We start from the raw sequence: 19,222 nt of genomic DNA, 5'->3' as shown, positions 1-19,222 counted from the left end.
TCACCAATTTGAAGATTGAACGCTCCTGGGTGTTGTTCTGGGGGGCTCGACGGGGTTACCGCTTTAAAAGGGATCCCAGCTATGTTGGAGTGGAGCTTCTTGCTTTGGGAGAGAAGGAGGGTACGTTGGAACCTTTTGAGACGGTAATTGAATACTCTTATGAGGACTGGTTGAAGGTGATGGCCTGGAGAGATCTGGGGCTTGTGGATAAGACTCTAGAAGGCTTGCAAGAGGGTCCAAGAGAATGCGAAATGGAGTCTCCGACTCAGGGTTTTGAAAGGTGTGAATGGGAAAGCTTGCAGAACTACGACAGACGACGTGTGGGGTTTTGGAGGGGGGTCTGACGGCTCAGGGGCTACTCTCTTCTAAGAGGGCGGTGTGTCGTGACGTAGTGAAGAGATAGGATAAAAGGTGCAACAATTCATTCATGGTTTAAAATTAAAGAGAATGTCTTACCCGAAAGCTGCGGACGTCGACAGGCTCTACAGGCCTCTTCAAACCCGGGATCACCCCTGGTTCTATTCCCCAGATTTTGTATACACTCTGGAACCCTTTGACTGTGGTTACTCTCCAAGACCTCAGACCCCGGTCCCTCAGGACGAAACAACATGCGGTGCGATGGATGTCCAAATGAGTCTCGGGGATCCCCAGCCTCTGGAGCTCATGGAGGGCCTTGATTTTGCCGAACTGTCTACCGTCTGTGCGTCTCAGGAGGGGGTCAGTCCAATGGATGGAGAAACACCCCACAAACCACCAGGCGACCCAATGAGCATCGGACTGTCCCGGGGGCGTGATGAAGACGCAGGATTTTTGCCCGGGGTATGTGACCAAGTAAGCAGAGTGGTTAAAAGCACCCTGGTGTATATTCTGAGTGCTCTCATCGACCGAGCTCTGAAAGAAGTCTGTCGGGGGTGTGAAGTGAATCACCCCAGTCAGTTGAGACACAGTTGTTTGTTTGAACCAGACCGTTACTATTTCCTGTTCTATTTCAACGTGTTTTACAGAAGACTGAACAAACCGTGGCTGAAACCGGCACTAATCAAGGCGCTCTCTTACTCCCACATACATGTCACTGTGGGACAAGTCCAGAAAATCATAGATGAGATTTTGCTGGAGCTGAAAAAGGAGCCGTTTATAATAGAGAAACTTGGGCAGCTGCTCAATGACCTGGATGAGCCGAGTAGAAAAACCGCTGGCAAGCTAAAAGCTTATTTCTTCCGTAAAGAAGTTAAAGCTGGGGGCAGCGACGAAGAATTCGACATCTACGCCACTGATTCAGACTCTAACCTGAACTAAGGGACTTTGAACATGGGGAATGTTCTGGACTGCTTCTGCAACTGGTTCTGTCATCAACACTCAGCAGCTAACCTGAGAGCGCTATTACACCATGTGCTTGACAGAAAAGTAGCCAACGCGAGCCTTTTCTCTACAGATTTAACCATCGATGAGGATCAACTTTCAAACCTGGAAAAGTGAATGGCTGCTGTAACAAAGACCGGGGGGTACGAACACTGGGATGAAGGGCTCAAGGGGGCCAAGAATGATATTAGGCCATTTCATCAACATCTGTATGACCTTTTACTGAGCATGTTTAATACACCTCTGTTTACTTTTAAAATAGGTCATATTGTTGTTTTATTTACATATGTAACTGAGGTGTGTGCCTACAAGATAAAGAAACAGGTATATTTGTTGATATAGATCAAGTAACCAATCATCTGATTTATTTTTGTCTGGACCGTAGAAAAAATTGTTGTGTATGTTATACTTTTCTCAAATGTCTAAAAAGTGGTATCTGCTCTCCTGAAGTTGAATAAAAAACCTTGTATAAAAACTTTGCGCATAGTGTGGGTCTGTGTGGTTATTTGACAGAATGACTCGGCAAGCTCCCCAAATGCAGGAACTATACTACAACCCAGCCAAGATTGGGGGTTTGGCGGGTAAGAAGGGTTTTCAAAGAGGACTCGCTGAGGCCGGAGTGAAGGTTAATGATGTGGTTGTTTCAGAATGGTTACGGGAACAAGACGCCTATACCTTACATAAACCTCTCAGGATTAACTTTAAAAGAAACCGCGTATATGCAACTGACATAGATTCACAATGGCAAATGGATCTAGTCGATATGTCAAATTTATCAAAACATAACAATGGTCACAAATTGATGTTGATGTGTATCGATGTGTTATCAAAATATGCCTGGGCTCGCATTCTACATAATAAAACAGGTCGGGCGGTGACAAGGGCCTTTGAGGATATATTGTCCCAGGGTCGATGTCCTAAAAAACTGCAGACTGATAAAGGAAAAGAGTTTCTCAACAGAGAATTTCAGAATCTACTGAAGAGACACAAAATACATCATTTCACCACCGGTAATGAGCTTAGGGCATCGGTAGTGGAGAGGTTTAACCGCACCATAAAGACCAAAATGTGGAGATATTTTACAGCGGTCAACACGTTCAAGTATTTTGATAAAGTTCAAGATTTTATCGATGCTTACAACCAAGGGTATCACACCAGTATTAAAATGAAGCCTTTAGATGTTGATCAAAGTAATTCTTTTAAGGTCTATAAAAAATTATACCGACCATTTATTAAGAAGGGAAAAACTACTTATTAGTTCAACATCGGTGATGTGGTTCGCGTTTCAAAGCTAAGGAGTACTTTTGCCAAAGGTTATGAACAAACATTTTCTGACGAATATTTTACAGTTACCGAACAGTTGGGTAGAGACCCCCCCGTGTACCGGTTAAAAGACTATGACAGGGAGGATATAGAAGGAACGTTTTACGAAGCCGAGTTACAAAAAATTATTGTGGGTAAAGACAGTGTATACAGAGTTGAAAAGATATTAGCTGAAAAAACCCAGAACCGGAAAAAATATGTGTTGATGAAATGGCTTGGATGGCCTGAAAAGTTCAATAGTTGGGTCCCGGAACAACAGGTTTGCGATATTCAATCCTTATAACAACATGCCCGCGGGTGTGTTGGGGGCATTACTTTCGATTCTCAAGATGGAATCAGGAGGCTTCTACGTGACTCTACCCAGTAATGCCTCTCTCGATATATATCCTAAAAATGAAATATCCAGTTACACGGTACAATTTGGAAAATCTATAGATCTAAGGGGGTCGTGGGAAGTGGGGTTGGCGGAAATACAGTATCCTTACACTTGGGCTGTTTTACAAGATAAGGATGCCACCTTCGCCATTTTTGATGATGTTAAAAAGAGTCAATGGACATTCACGATACAAGGAGGTTATTATGACAATGTGGATAAAATATTAGATGAGATGCATAAACAGTTCTCAGAAGGCACCCCCAACATCAAGCTATATTACAACCCTATTAAAAACAGAGTGTACAAGGTGTCAAAACCAGGTATTAGCATTCAAACCAGCGGCCAACTGGGGCGTATATTTGGGTTCTATTCTGACACAGAGAGCAGGTTCTCAGAAGTGGTGGGGCGGCTTTTACACTCTTTATGTGTATACGGATATCATAACCCACCAGAGGGTCGGGGATAGTTATGTCCCCCTTTTGAGAAATGTACTTAATAAAGGTAAAAGCAATGACATGGTCACAATTACTTATGACAAACCACACTACGTACCAGTCTCAAAGACCCACTTTGACAACATCACGATCGAAGTAAAATCGGATCAGAATATCAACGTACCCTTCCGCTTCGGTAAAGTTAATGTCAAACTACATTTTCGACCCCTGAAACAGTTTGTACATTATTAAAATGGCTACCTCGAGGGGTTATGTAGATCCTAGCGCCTATGTGGATTATTACAAGATGCAAGATGGAACGGCTTGCCCGGTATTGTAGGAGCCCCCACAATGTATGGCGCCGGTCTAGGAGGACTCTTTCGTGGTCTCTTTAGAATGGCCATACCCCTGCTTAAGAGAGGCTTTGCTATAGCCAGACCCCACTTGAAATCAGCGGCTAAAAATATTGTTAGTGACGTGTTCACCAATGTTATGAACCGGGCAGCTAGCCATGAGCATCAGGAGGGTTCGGGTCTCATGGTAATGGCGAGGAGGGGGGTAAAAGAAGAAACAGCATGTGTCCACCAGGGGGCGACAAAGATCCGTGGCTAACAAAAAACGAAGAATCTCTCATTCTCCAACATATCGTGGAAACACTCGGAGAAGGAAGCAGCACAAGAAAAAACCTGCAAAAAGAAAGTCTCAAAGAAAGAAAAATAGAGCCTCAGGATACATCTTTTAAACATGTCTTTTGTCCACAGTCTATCGGAAGAATGCGTCAAATCAGAACTGGATCTGTTTACAGTTCCATACACTCAAACGAGTATAGATAAGATCATATATGTAGAGATTCCCCCTCTTTCTGCAATTTCAGACACGGCCCCTCTGGAGTTTTTTATAGCTGGCAATGGCGAGGATTATATTGATTTGAATAACACATTTATTTTAATGAACTGTAAAGTGACTGATGAGGATGGCGATGCAATCGAGAAGACGACCAACGCTGGGGTCATCAATTACCCGGTGGCCACCATGTTTTCACAGGTGGATGTGACCCTGGGAGATCGGCTCATTAGTCAAAGCAGCAATACTTACCCCTATAGAGCCATGATGGAGTGTATACTTAATTATAGTGAGGAGACCCTAAGCAAACAGTTCAACCCCGGCCTTTTCTTCAAAGACATCCCGGAAGCTATGGACGACAAGGATCCAGAGGGACTCAATAAGGGTTTGCAAAAAAGAACGGCCTTTTCAACAGAAGGGAGGACCTTTGAGCTAATGGGGCATATCCATGCAGACATATTTTTCCTAGAAAAACTCATGCTCAACGGGGTAGACATTAAAATTAAAATGATCCGTAGTAAAAGTGCTTTTTGTCTGATGACCCCTGATACTGAAAAATATAAACTGACCATATTATCGGCCTCGCTGTTTGTGAAAAAAGTGTCCGTCTCCCCGGCGGTTAAACTAGGACACGCGCAGGCGTTAATGACGGCAAACGCCAAGTACCCGATCGAAAGAGTCTATATGAAAGTCCACAGTATCCCCGCAGGGACACGGGTGATGAACCAGGAAAATCTGTTTCTAGGACAGCTCCCAAAACAGGTTATTATAGGTCTCGTGGATAATGATGCATTTACCGGGGTTTACAACAAGAACCCCTTTAACTTTAAACATTATAACGCGGAATTTATAGCGTTGTACGTCGATGGTGTGCAGGTTCCATCCAGACCTTTTCAACCTGACTTTGAAAACGGCAATGTGGTTCGTGAATATGACAGTCTAGTACTGGCTACGGGTCGCCATCTCAAGGATCAAACTCCCGGCTGATCGATCGCCGGGAATACTGCAGCGGTTACACCCTGTACGGTTTCAACCTGACCCCTGACGAAGAGTGTGGACAACATTTTTCACTGATGAAGACGGGCAATATGCGTTTGGAGATGCGTTTCAAGCAGCCTCTACCACGCACTGTAAATATGGTCGTGTATGCAGTGTTTGACAACATTATTGAGGTGAATCAGAGGAGAAATGTTATGTATGATTATTATTAAAATGAACACCAGAGAGCTCAACCACATCATGAATGCCCTGGCCGGCTCACGGAAACTGTTTCAAGGAGTCTACGCCTGCGATCAGCTGCCTAAATTTAAGATCAAGAATTTACCTGCAATGTACATAATCAACACACACCCTAAAAATATGCCCGGAGAACATTGGCTGGCTATTTATCTAAGGGAGGACCACCGTGGTGAATTTTTTGATTCCTATGGAAACCCCCCGGATTTCAGACCTTTCCCTCGGAAGATCAATAACTTTCTGCTCAACAACTGTCAAGAAACCATTTACAGCGGTCGTCAAGTACAAAGTCTTCAGACCTTCACTTGTGGTCAACACTGTGTGTTTTTCTTATTTCATAGATCTAAAGGAAGGTCATACCCCGATATTATGGCCTTGTACAGTGAGGATTTAGGCCAAAATGATAAAAAAGTGGCAGAGTTTGTCAGGACACTGTGGACCCCCCCTTATAACACAATGACTTACGACCCTAGCCAGCCGTGTATACAGATGGGGTGTTCTTGTGAGGATTTTAAAAGATGTCATGCGTGTTAAGGTGAAAAAATAATGAAAACAGCCTTTGAATCATTAGTTTTGTTTTTATTCAACACAATTCTTATACAAAGCAGGGGTTATGGTATAAATAAATGTACAACATTTGAAAAATAAAAAATAAAAATAAAAAATTGTTTGTCGGGTCATTATTTACAGGGGAGACAAATAAAAACATGAGATTAATAAGCTTCCCAACAATGGATAGATCCTGAGGATGGTCGCTCAGCATGGTCAGAGTAATGAGATATCGGAGTCAGATCAGGCTCCACCTCTTTACACAGACGGATTTTTTGTCGCGTTTCCTGGTTAGGAACTGTTGATTGGGGCATGTTCAGACAGGCCATCGCCTGTAGGAAAGCATTCCAGCCTACAGGTCGGCGACTATCGGGTACCTTATTAGTGCTAGTGACACTCTTCAACAAATCGAACATGTGTGAACCTTTGATCAGTAGTCCTTTAAAAACAAATTCACCCTGTTCATTCCAAGCCGTTACCCGCAGTTTCTGAACCATTTTGTGCAGGATATATTGTGCATGTCTTTTGCTTCTGGCCGGCATGTTTCTCAAAACATCCGTTACAACATCTCCCTCTGAACTCTCTACAGGTTCGGTCACCGCAACATCTTTATCAACCGTTCCCCCCGCATCAGCCCCAGAACCATTTTCTTGAGAGGCCATGGTTAAAGTTAAAATGTTTTGATCTTTTTCACCCTGTCTAACCAGACGGAGGTAGCGCTGTAACGTGTTGGTATACAACTGGGCTTTGGAATACTGATTTAAATCGGCCCTGGCCTGTATAGCTTTCATTTCAGAGTCCAGGTTGTTTTCGGCCGTTTGTCTAATGGGCTCTGGCCCGACAACATTTTTTCTCAGTTTCTCAAGCTGCTCCTGAGGGATCAAAAACATTTTCTGAGCATATTCCATTATTAACCCACTCTGGAAGCTAGAAGACTGGTTAGGAAAGGCACGGCTATGCTCAACAGCGGTCCTATAAAACCCCCGGTTTGATTAATCTTCTTTCTTTTTCTTTTAATAGAATACTTCTTATTAGCGATGATCTTGATAACCGCTTTTTGTTTTTTGAGTTTAGAATGTTGAGAAGGGGTTAGGGGTATATTACCGCGTAAGATGTTAAAAGCTATTTCACACAGGGTCTCGATCAAATCCGAGGGGGCCCCTGCCAGCACAGCTTTCCTATGGCGCGGGCTCCTCTCAAATAACATTTGCAAAAGCGGCAGATTTCTTTTAATCCGAACAGACATTCTTATTTATTTCCTTTTCTTTAGCACATAGACTGCCGGCCAATCGTGCGGGCACAAACCTGTTCTTAGGCGAAAGTCTTCTGGGGTTTGTGCATTTAATTCCGCAATCAAGTACCCGTAGGGTTTTTTGGTGGCATCCTCAAATGCCTCCAAAAAGAACTTGGTCTGGTTAGGGTACATTTGACGAGCCAAGACGGTGACCTGTAGTTTATCTCTGGGGTTTTTAAAAAGAATTATATAATTGGCATATAAATTAATAGTGCGGCTTTTTTTACCTTGAAAAAATAGATTTTGAACTAAATAAATAATACTTAAATTCCTATGATGAGTGTACTTTGTGAAAGCTTTTTCCACTTCACTGTTGTCACCGGCCTGCTCCATCAGGTCATCAAGGATCACTAGGTTAGTATTACCGGGCGGGAACAAGTCATCGCCACACAACGAGGCGGGGAGACCTTGCACAAATTTCAGATTATTTTTTTTCCAAGCCAAATCATCGTAGAGAGGTTGCCAGCAAGAGAAACACCACACTATGTTGTCAAGAGCTTGGGACACGGTTGCGTCCACATCTTCTATGATGTTCTTTATAAGATAGCTCTTCCCCGAATTGGAGGGACCGGCTATAATACAGGAGAAAGGGTGTTGAAGTCTGTTTTCAAAACCACCGCTAATATCCATAAGGCAGAGTGGTATAATCAGTCTTCAACACTCTTTTATTGTACACCACCCTGAACCGTTTGTTTAGTGATCTATTTTCCAACGTGTACCCCTTTTTATTGCGATAGATCTGATTTCCGGCTGTAATAATCTCACGAGGAGGCGCGTCTTTCTCGGTTACAAAACTTTCTACCAGGGTCGTCAGAGACTTGATGTTAATGAGCTTGTTGTTACAATGGTTCAGAGTGAAACCCTTAACTTTCATACAGGTCTTACCCGCAGCCGTTCTGTATGCGTAAGTCTTAGGACCCCCTGAAACAAACTCCACTATGTGGTCCTGAGGATCTAGTTCGCTCGTTAACTCCCCAAGGTAGTCCCCGAGGGGAGGGACCCAATCCCCTGGCCTGGTGACAAAGATTACAGAGTCAGTATCATGATAGAGCGTGCGTTCCTGCAACTGATCCATTAAGTTGTACAGTTCAAGCCGGGCGTAAGCCGAGGTAAAAACCGCTATGAAAACATTAACGTTCCCCTGTTTGGTGGGGAAATCTTTAGGGGCCCTCCACTGGACCTGTGCCACGTGGTCATTTAAGAATTGAAAGTGTGATACTGCATGTTGTTTGGAAAACATAAATTCTATGAACAGTTCAGGGGTTTTAATCAAGGTTGTGTTTAGACGGTAATTTCTTTCCCCAAACTTACCCCACAGACTGTTTAAAATCAGTTTGGACATTTGTCTCTTGGCGGGGTTTACAGTTATGTTCCCCGGCTCTAGACGGATCCCTTCCTTTTCAAAATATTGCTGAACGTATCGCTCTTTGGCCGCGGAGTCAACACACCATGAGGGATAGCCCGATGCCTCCTGTTTCCCTTTCAGATGGGTCATAATGTAATCAGCAAAAAGAGTATCAGTTTTTTCAGAAAAATGCCAAACCTCATACACCTTACCGACTCTGTAACCTTTCTCCACCGCCTTGTCAAGCTCAATGCTACACCAGACACCCGTCAGCGCTCTCTCTTCATCACTGTGCAGACAAGAGGTAGTTTGATTTTCAGTTTCCACACACGTTCTACACAGAGGGAACATCAATTTTCCCGAACACCTGTAAGGCAACACGGGTAAGAACAGCTCGCGAGGAGGGTACATGGTGACTTTGATCAAACTAAAGTAATGTCCGATTTCGAGAAAGTCACGATAAACAATGGTTGGACGCCCCACCGGGTACATTTTGGTCTTGTTGACATAAGGGTACAGACTGGTGAAATCATAGTAATCTACTCTCTCACCCTCCTTTACCTCATAATGTAAACAGAGGGCATTGGTACGACCCCCAAATAACGCATCCCGGGGCTCTAGACATTCAGGAAAGTCCAAGGTTTCCATAAACCATTGTACCCCCGCATCCTGTTGCTTCAGGGTCGTCCACTCGTGTTCCCAAATCACCAGCACGTTCAAACCATAGGTGTTTTTTAAAGTTTCAATTCGTTCCTGGAAATCATAGTAGATATCACCGCAGAGTTTTTGTGATTCGGGGTTAAAGGTGTTTGGGTCGAAGCACTGAGGACAGCCATGGTAAATACAACCAGCAAACTCATAAGCGGTACGCCGCCCGAACACGTCGCTAAAACCGTCTAAGTAGTAAGGCCCCATTTTGACTTCCCCTTGATTTAAAGCATGTCTGATGAATATGTTATCCCGGGCACTCAGGTATTCCAGCCACTGTATGGAGACAGTCGAAAAGTTATTTTGTCTAGCACGATAGTTGTCAGAAGTGGTGACCGCTATAGTGTTTCTCTGCAAGAAATTGGACCGATACATTTTCATGCAGAGAGACACTATGGTCACACTTTGCAAAGGGTCGAGACCCGATGTGTTGATAACCTCGGCGCAGAAACGCACACAGGCTTCTTTAAGGATCACCACATCATTTTTACAATAAGCGGCCATCTCTTCTCGGAAATCAAAAACACCTCACTTAACCGTATTGTACCATTTAAAGAATTCCTCCCTCTCATGAGACATCATAGTATCAACCCCATAATAAGAGGCGGGCGGGTAGGACCCTCGATAATTTTGAGTGTCCTTAGTATTAAAAAAATGGCAGAACCAACCTTTCTTCTGAGCCTCAAAACCCAGAGCCTTAGGCAAAGCGCTCAATTTCATGGGGAGGAAATTTAACGAGTCTATGTAACGTTAGTTGAAAGCTTCGTCGGTGAAACACATGATCTTGCTACCCTGAGCTATTATTTTTGGGGTCACCCCATTTTCCACCAGATACTTCATCAAAATGTAAGAATCATAACCCTTAGCATTGTGGGCAATAAATGTGTAATTGAGGTATTTTGGACCGCGATACCGCGTAAAGAAATCCCTGACACAACTCTCACCGCTAGCTGACCACTCACGATCCAACATGTCAATACAGTGTATATAATTAGCAACGTGGACCCCGTTTTCTTGCCGGCATTCAAAAGCAAAAAAGACATACCGGTTGTGCGGCGGCTCCTTTTTAACCGGCTGAATAAAGCACTGGTGTTCGGACCCCGAGGTTAAATCAGCATTACAGATCCTGCATCTCGGCTCCAGACATTTGTGTGGTTTAACCTCATGAAAATGGTACTGGAGGCAACACTGCGGGCAATATTTAGTTTGATCACAATAACTCAGTTTTTTAACCCCCTCAGCAGCGGCCCTCTGTACCTTATGCTCGGAAAAACAGAACGTTGAGAGACAAATCCTTAAGCAATCTTTACATTGGATGGTAGGGGCCAAACCCTTACGACATTGCGGATTGAAACAGACGTTACAGTAACCGTCACAGCGGTGCTTAAGCTTATCATTGAAGGCCTTATAACACCAATGACAAACATACGAACAACCCAAAAAAGCCGTCAAACTCTTTATTCCAAATTAATGTCTATCACCTAGGAAGAGAAACAGTGTCTGTGTATGGGTTTCAGGATGTGTCTGAAATTTAACAAATACTTCCTTTACCTCACAACGGTACCACACAACAATTTTTAAAGACAACAACTCCTCAAACTTGGTAATGTCTGAAAAGGCAACCATCTGTTGAGAGTTTAAGCCGGCCCTCTGATGAAGCATTAAAGCCTCTTGCAGAGCTTGGGGTTCAGGCATGTCGGGGGTGAGTAGTTTTATTAAACTGTAAGCAAAACAGAGCTTATTGTCCCCACTGGAACTCACCACTAATTGCCTGAGCTTGGTCCTAATTATGTCGTTCTTCAAGCATTTCGACAGTCTTCTAAGCGCCCCACCCTCAGGGTTACGAACCACATTCATTACCAGAGACAGACTTTCATCAGCTAAGATGGCTGCGTTACTTTGCAATAACGCTTCGATTTTAGCCAGACATCTAAATTATCTCCACTCAGCATTGCAGATAGGTTGCTAAACAAAGCATCCCCTCTGAGTTCTAACTGTACAACATCTCGAGGTCTGACCCTTTCAGCAACCTGTTCAAGCATTTTCTGCAAGGCCTCGTGTATGTTGACAAATATTTCTGCATAATTGTCACAATTTAAAAGTTCTGCAAAAGTAAAACGCTGAATCATTTCAAAATTGTTATAGGCCGGTCTATCTATAATCACGGGATCACTGGTACTCTTGGACACATCATCATTTTGAACCAAGCCTTCACCCCCTACATTCTCACAGAGCATGTCCTCCACAGCCTTATCAGTCTCAGAACCCTCCACATTCCGAACACCCCCACTGCTGACATCTACAAAACCCCCTTTTTGAGGAGGCTCATTTAAAGCCTGTAAAAGTCCTTCAAAGATATCCAACCGGTTAATGTCAAGACCCTCCTCTATAGTGATGGCTGCTTCTGCCGCCATCCTGTGTTCTAATTGTCTCAAATCATTTATAATAGGGGCAGAATTTGGTCGGGGTAGCTCCTCCAAAGCCTCCACCATTTCAAACAAATCGGGGTGAACTAGGGGGTGAACCTCTATAAGCGCTACCGGTGGGAGGTGGTTATTTAGATCATTGACCATCTGTAACAGGTCGGGGTTCACCGGTAAGTGTGTTAATTCACATTCTATCGGTGGTAATTGGGGGTTATTTAAATCATTTATCATTTGTAATAGTTCCAGGTTCATTGGGACATCAGAGGAGTTCACAACAGGGCCGGGGATGTTCTCTCGGGAAGGTCTTTTTGGGGCCCTAGCTTGTTCATAATCCTTTAGTTTGTGAGTTCTTTTACCAAGTCAGGACATTTTTTAATTTATTTTTTATTTTTCCAACAACCCACAATAGTAAGGCGTTTTGTGTCTATTAAAACATTAAATACGGTACAATTCGTTAGTAAGGGTATTAATAAGGGTGTTTTGGCTCTCTATCACCAGGTTTTGCCCCAGTAACACAAGTCTTTGATTTTGTAACAAAGTATGTAGCAACTCATGCCGACCTTCAGGAAGTAGCTCCGGGGGCTGGTGGCCTGGCTCAGCTTCAAAGGATGGTCGCTCCGGTAAATCTCGGTCGAAGGAGGCAGGGAGCGAGCGTATACTCATGGACGGAGACCAAGAAGGCCTTTGCGGTGACACCCTGGCCAAGCGCGGGGTACTGTTCCGCGTTTCTGTAGCCAAGAAACGGGTCTGGGGGGACGATGTTGAAACCAGGCCGTCGTTGGGTGGTGTGTCAGCCCTGACTGACGGCGACCCCTGAGGTTGTTGGATGCCTGTATTTGTTCCGCCCGACAATGCGGCGGGCTGAATCTGGGGTGTTGAATTACCCCCAGAAGGCTGTGGCCTGAGTAGATGTTGGGGGGTCTCCAAGACCACCGTGGGGGATCCTCTCGGTGATCTCACCGGGGAAGATGTTTGATCCCACTTAGACGGGGTAATTGTCCTCAATAGCTCATCCACAGAATGACTATCCCAAGAGTCTTGGGAAGAATAAAAATATACATTACATTTACATCTTTAAACGGCGACAGAAATCAAACTTAAAACAACATGTCCAGGACATTCAAAACCTTTAGCTTTTTTAGACCTTTGAAAATAGCCTTAGACATTCACTACAACACCTTATTATTTACAGACAATATATTTATTAGGACTTGATAATAAATGTAAAACAGAGAAGCCGCTGTAAATAAACTGTTTCTTAAATGTTTCTTTAAAAACTGTAATATTGTTAATAAAACACACACACACACAACAACATTTCATTTTTAAACGAACCTTCCAAGTGTAAACGCTTCCTGATCCCGGGACTTCCTGTTTCACAAACGTTTTCACGATCTGTTTAAATATTAAATACAATGAACACCTTCAAGCCTTTTCCTACAACCACTTTAAAACAGAAGTATAATAGCGGGAGATAAGCCAAACAACTTACTAAACCCTTTCGGACGGCTTTACTTCCTAACCAGACGGTACGGCAATCGGTCATTTCTAAACACGTTCCCCAGAAACAAGCCTAGACCTGTCCGGACTTCTAAAGATCTTTCCCAGAACCCCCCGCCCTACAGGAAACGGTCACCCATCGCTTAAATATTAGCCCCCAACGGGCAAAACAAAGCCCTTTTAAAAACATTAAAGTTTGAAAGATCTTACTTACCTCCACAGAATAATCGTTTCTTATGTTTTTCGGCTGGTTTAGCTTTTTGCACCGCTGTGAATGTAAGAGACATGTTTAACCTTTAACCACACCGCTTTATAAAAAGCTTTAACCTCTTACAGGCTGCAGATATATACTCACAGCTATCAGATACCGGGGCTGACGGCCTTTCAGATTCTTGAAAGGTTACGGTTCTCGAAGGTAAAACGAAACAAGCCCTCGATGTGGAAGGCCTTTCGTTGTCTCGAACCACGTTTCTTAATACTGCTAGACAGGATAATTTTTTAAAATTAACAAAACTGGACTCAAACATCTTACAGAAACGTTATACAAACAAACAGGGGTTTAGTTCTTACCCGGTCGGCAGACAGCCTGTCTAGGGACAACCACTTCTCTTGGTCGATCCTCGGAGACATTAATCACAGGCCTTTCGATAGTTTCTGTGTAATTAAAGAGACCGGCATTAATATATATTAAAACGTTTTCATAACTCTAATGAGCCGCTTCAAAACCACACACACCCATACATAAGAACCCATGAGCGCAAACACAAAAATCTTACCGTCGTTGTTCCAGATGATCTCCTCAGCGTTGGGAATTAACTCCTGTTGACTGGCTGAAAAATAATTTTACAGAACTTAAAACAGATGTTATAGCCTTATTTACAATACATGCACACAACACGCTCTGAGTCAATGAAAATAATCTGAAGACTTGCCTAAAAACTCGTTTAAATCGAAGTCGCTGATGTTGTTTCCGGACATTGTTGATCTTTAGACTTAAATCGAAAGGTCAGTATGAGTCTGTCGAGCTGAAGACCAGACCTTCATACTTATACTGATGGCCACATGCCGGATCTGCTTGTAAGGCATTGTTCTGGTCTGGCCTTTGTGCCGCCCTGTTACCAATTAACATATCAAAACCAACCAATAAAATGACACTGCATCAAATTTCAAATAGAAACCAAGATGGAGACGATCTCTTCCTCTCTACTCTAAACTTTTATTAGAACCTTTAGGTCTCTCAAAAAAACATTTTTAAGCATCAAGACCTATAGTCAACAAACCACTAAGAATATTTCAGGCCTTTATAAGCGCTAAAAAACAACCTGAGCCAAGAAAATAACTATAAAGATCAAAAATAACTAGCGCCTTTACAGTGATTTTTTTTTTTTTTTTAATAGCGATGCTTTGTTTGGTATTAAACAAGTCACAAACTACTCAGAACAGCGTTTATCCCCGCAAAAGAGATATTTGGGTTTATTTTACAAAGCTTATAAATTATATAGGTTAAAAGTATTCTTAATGTTTTGATACCACATGCCATACGTACTGTTGTCTGAGCCCACCCCCGCCACCCATGGTGTGAGTGATTTAGCCTTGAGTGTTGTGATCTATTTAGCATTGAGTGATCAGTTGTTTTTATTTTTTAAACGATTCCTTATCATCAGGGATTGAGACTGCTAAAATACCTTAAAAGCATATCCTTATCTTAAGTCTAACTCTTATGAGCTTTAAGACCCTAGAATGTATTTAAGTAAAACGACTGAACACATTATGTGAGAGATAAAATATAACCACAGCTTTTTTTTTTTTTTTTTTTAAACAATTAACCTATACACACAAACACCCACACACACACCCTCTTTTTTAATTTTATTTTTAATTAAATTTGAGGGGAGAGACAGAGCCAGATACAGTGTGGATAACATAAGTACCCTATGCAAAACAGGCATTGTTAGGACCTGGGATCATAACAGACAACAGAACTTGTTGATCTTATAAAATGATTGGGCGAGAGAGAGAGAGAGACAGACAGAGACAGTGTGAATATGATAAACGCACTATTCAAAACTGGCATTGTTAAGACCTGGGACCATTACAGACAGCAGAACTTGTTGGTTTAGTAAATCTAAACCGTTATAAGATCATTACATGTATATTTAAAAAAGACCCCCAAACACTACAGGAAGAGCCGACCCATTCACACTCTACAGTTGACCAACAAGAACAACAAGAACAACAGGTTATGGGCGGCCTTGTTGTTCAGGGTTTTATGGGTGTACACTTTCTGACGGATATGACGTAGGAATAATTAAGGAAATAACTCTACCTAAAATCACGCCCCCCAATTATGACGTAGGAATATTAATAAGCTTAGGGCATACGTCATAACAAAATAGGCCGCGCCCATAAAACCCTACTATCTACTCATAAGAGTAACAGCAATGTCGCCGATCCTGCTACGGTCGTATTGTAACAGCAACAACATGTATCGATTTTAAAAGTGTCAGTTCCAGCGCCTCGCAAAGCTACCCTTCTGTGATCGTTTGTTCTCAAGGTCAGGATTTCTTGACACTCCGAGGAAGAGAAAACGATGGCCGGCCGCGTTACAGGGACAGATAACAAAGCACTAGCACGCGTGCACCGCGGTTTGTTTCCGCCCGGTTTCGAACCAGGGACCTTTCGCGTGTGAGGCGAACGTGATAGCCACTACACTACGGAAACCGACCTGTCCTGGTGTTTCGAATGGCTCCCATCGAAGCCGGCTGGTAAAACGCGCACAGGCGTTTCCCGTGGGCCAGCCTGTGAGATAAAGGTTTCTATTTTCACTGACCTATTTTGCATTGCTCAAGGACACATCAGGACACTTTGGAAACTCTTACAAAGGAAGAACGCCCTGAGCTATGACAAGACTTACACTTACCCCAACAAGGTCATGCTCACTGGCTTGTTCAAACAGCTGCTGCTCATCTTGTGCCACCATCAGACAATCACAGAGCTATTGTGCCTTCTACACCTTACGGTAGCTTTACTTTAACAATAATAATGACGGCGACCTCGACGACAAAAAGAAAAACAAGAACAACAACAACAACAACAAGAACAATAACATCATCATCAGATTTTAATTAAAAGTGGCTACACCAGCGTTTACAATTTCAACCTGTCGACGGACGGACGCTCTGAGTCCACCAATTTCGGGAACTCCAATGAAGAAAAGCCACCTACCGCCTCCGGGGAACCACGAGGGCAAGCAGGACGAAAAGGGCCGGCCCACAGCAGGCTCTTTCCGCCCGGTTTCAAACCGGGGACCTTTCGTGCGTTAGGAGAACGTGATAACCGCTACACTTCGGAAACTGACACCGTCACCTCTTGCTTAGAACGGTTACCGTTGGAGACTGCTGGTAAAACCGACCCGTCCTGGCGTTTCGAATGGCTCCCATCGAAGCAGGCTGGTAAAACGCGCACAGGCGTTTCCCGTGGGCCAGCCTGTGAGATAAAGGTTTCTATTTTCACTGACCTATTTTGCATTGCTCAAGGGCACATCAGGACACTTTGGAAACTCTATCAAAGGCAGGACGCCCTGCGCTCTGACAGTGCCTGCACTTAACCCAACAAGGTGATGCTGAATGGCTTGTTCAAACGGCTGGTGGTCTTCCTTCACCACCAGACTATCAGAGCTATTGTGCCTTCTACACCTTACGGTAGCAACAAATCTAACTACTGCTTTACTTTAACAATAATAATGACGGCGACCACGACGACAACAAGAACAACAACAAGAACAACAACATCAACAAGAACAACAACAACATCATCATCATCATCATCATCAGATTTTAATTAAAAGTGGCTACACCAGCGTTTACAATTTCATCCTGTCGACGGACGGACGCTCTGAGTGCACCGATTTCGGGATACTTCGGAAACTCTTTCAAAGGCAGGACGCCCTGCGATCAGACAGTGCCTGCACTTAGCCCAACAAGGTGATGCTGAATGGCTTGTTCAAACGGCTGGTGGTCTTCCGTCACCACCAGACTATCAGAGCTATTTTGCGCCTTCAACTACATAAGAGTAACAGCAATGTCGCCGATCCTGCTACGGTCGTATTGTAACAGCAACAACATGTATCGATTTTAAAAGTGTCAGTTCCAGCGCCTCGCAAAGCTACCCTTCTTACATCGTTTGTTCTCAAGGTCAGGATTTCTTGCCACTCCGAGGAAGAGAAAACGACAGCCACCCTTGGGGCAGAGAGATGGGGGACGGGTTACACGGCACTGGCACGCGTGCACCACGGGTTGTTTCCGCCCGGTTTCGAACCGGGGACCTTTCGCGTGTGAGGCAAACGTGATAGCCACTACACTACAGAAACCGACCCGTCCTGGTGTTTCGAATAACTCCTATCGAAGCCGGCTGGTAAAACGCACACAGGCGTTTCCCGTGGGCCAGCCTGTGAGATAAAGGTTTCTATTTTCACTGACCTATTTTGCATTGCTCAAGGGCACATCAGGACACTTTGAAAACTCTTTCAAAGGAAGAACGCCCTGAGCTATGACAAGACTTACACTTACCCCAACAAGGTGATGCTCAATGGCTTGTTCAAACAGCTGCTGCTTGTCTTGTGCCACCATCAGACAATCACAGAGCTATTGTGCCTTCTACACCTTACGGTAGCTTTACTTTAACAATAATAATGACGGCGACCACGACGACAACAAGAACAACAACAACAACAACAATAACTTCATCATCAGATTTTAATTAAAAGTGCCTACACCAGCATTTACAATTTCAACCTGTCGATTGACGGACGCTCTGAGTGCACCATTTTCGGGCACTCCAATGAAGAAAAGCCACCTAACCGCCTCCGGGGAACCACGAGGGCAAGCAGGACGAAAAGGGCCGGCCCACAGCAGGCTGTTTCCGCCCGGTTTCAAACCGGGGACCTTTCGCGTGTGAGGCAAACGTGATAGCCACTACACTACGGAAACCAACCCGTCCTGGTGTTTCGAATAACTCCTATCAAAGCCGGCTGGTAAAACGGGCTCAGGCATTTCAGGTCGGCTAGACTGTGAGATGGCGTCTGAAGTGCCGCGAAAGGATGCCATTTTCACAGACCTGTTTGGCATTGCTAAAGGGCACATCAGGACACTTTGGAAACTCTTTCAAAGGCAGGTCGCCCTGCGCTTTAAAAGGGATCCCAGCTATGTTGGAGTGGAGCTTTTTGCTTTGGGAGAGAAGGAGGGTACGTTGGAACCTTTTGAGACGGTAATTGAATACTCTTATGAGGACTGGTTGAAGGTGATGGCCTGGAGAGATCTGGGGCTTGTGGATAAGACTCTAGAAGGCTTGCAAGAGGGTCCAAGAGAATGCGAAATGGAGTCTCCGACTCAGGGTTTTGAAAGGTGTGAATGGGAAAGCTTGCAGAACTACGGTAGAGTGGTGAAGAGTCTAACTCAAACTACAGATCGTAAGGTTTTGTTTAGCAGTACCCTGATTACAAACCCTATTGAAGGGGGTGTGGAGGATCCAGAAAAACAGGTTACTGAAATTATGTTTGACGCCGTGGACTGGCCGTTCTTGAAAGAGGTCATAAACTGTATAAATGATGGTTTTGACATCTTGACCAAATGTTCGCAACTGGATTTGGTTAGAAGGAGAATATGCTGGATTATGGATTATATATCCCCCTTGAATGACGACGACGATGATAAAACAGACGACGTGTGGGGTTTTGGAGGGGGGTCTGACGGCTCAGGGGCTACTCTCTTCTAAGAGGGCGGTGTGTCGTGACGTAGTGAAGAGATAGGATAAAAGGCGCAACAATTAATT

General features: G+C 43.9%; 3 non-coding genes across 3 annotated transcripts; all 3 read right to left on the bottom strand.

Annotated features, from left to right (window-relative positions):
• Positions 1-16,041: 16,041 nt before the first annotated feature.
• On the bottom strand, positions 16,042-16,114 carry trnav-cac (transfer RNA valine (anticodon CAC)). Its single transcript has one exon. It is a non-coding gene; the product is annotated as a tRNA-Val (tRNA).
• Positions 16,115-17,689: 1,575 nt separating this feature from the next.
• Positions 17,690-17,762, bottom strand: trnav-cac (transfer RNA valine (anticodon CAC)). Its single transcript has one exon. It is a non-coding gene; the product is annotated as a tRNA-Val (tRNA).
• Positions 17,763-18,308: 546 nt separating this feature from the next.
• Positions 18,309-18,381, bottom strand: trnav-cac (transfer RNA valine (anticodon CAC)). The gene has a single exon. It is a non-coding gene; the product is annotated as a tRNA-Val (tRNA).
• Positions 18,382-19,222: the final 841 nt, after the last annotated feature.

The sequence above is a fragment of the Amia ocellicauda genome, assembly GCF_036373705.1.
Source record: "Amia ocellicauda isolate fAmiCal2 chromosome 11 unlocalized genomic scaffold, fAmiCal2.hap1 SUPER_11_unloc_5, whole genome shotgun sequence".
Classification (NCBI taxonomy): domain Eukaryota; kingdom Metazoa; phylum Chordata; class Actinopteri; order Amiiformes; family Amiidae; genus Amia; species Amia ocellicauda.
This window is presented reverse-complemented; position numbering and strand designations above follow the sequence as displayed.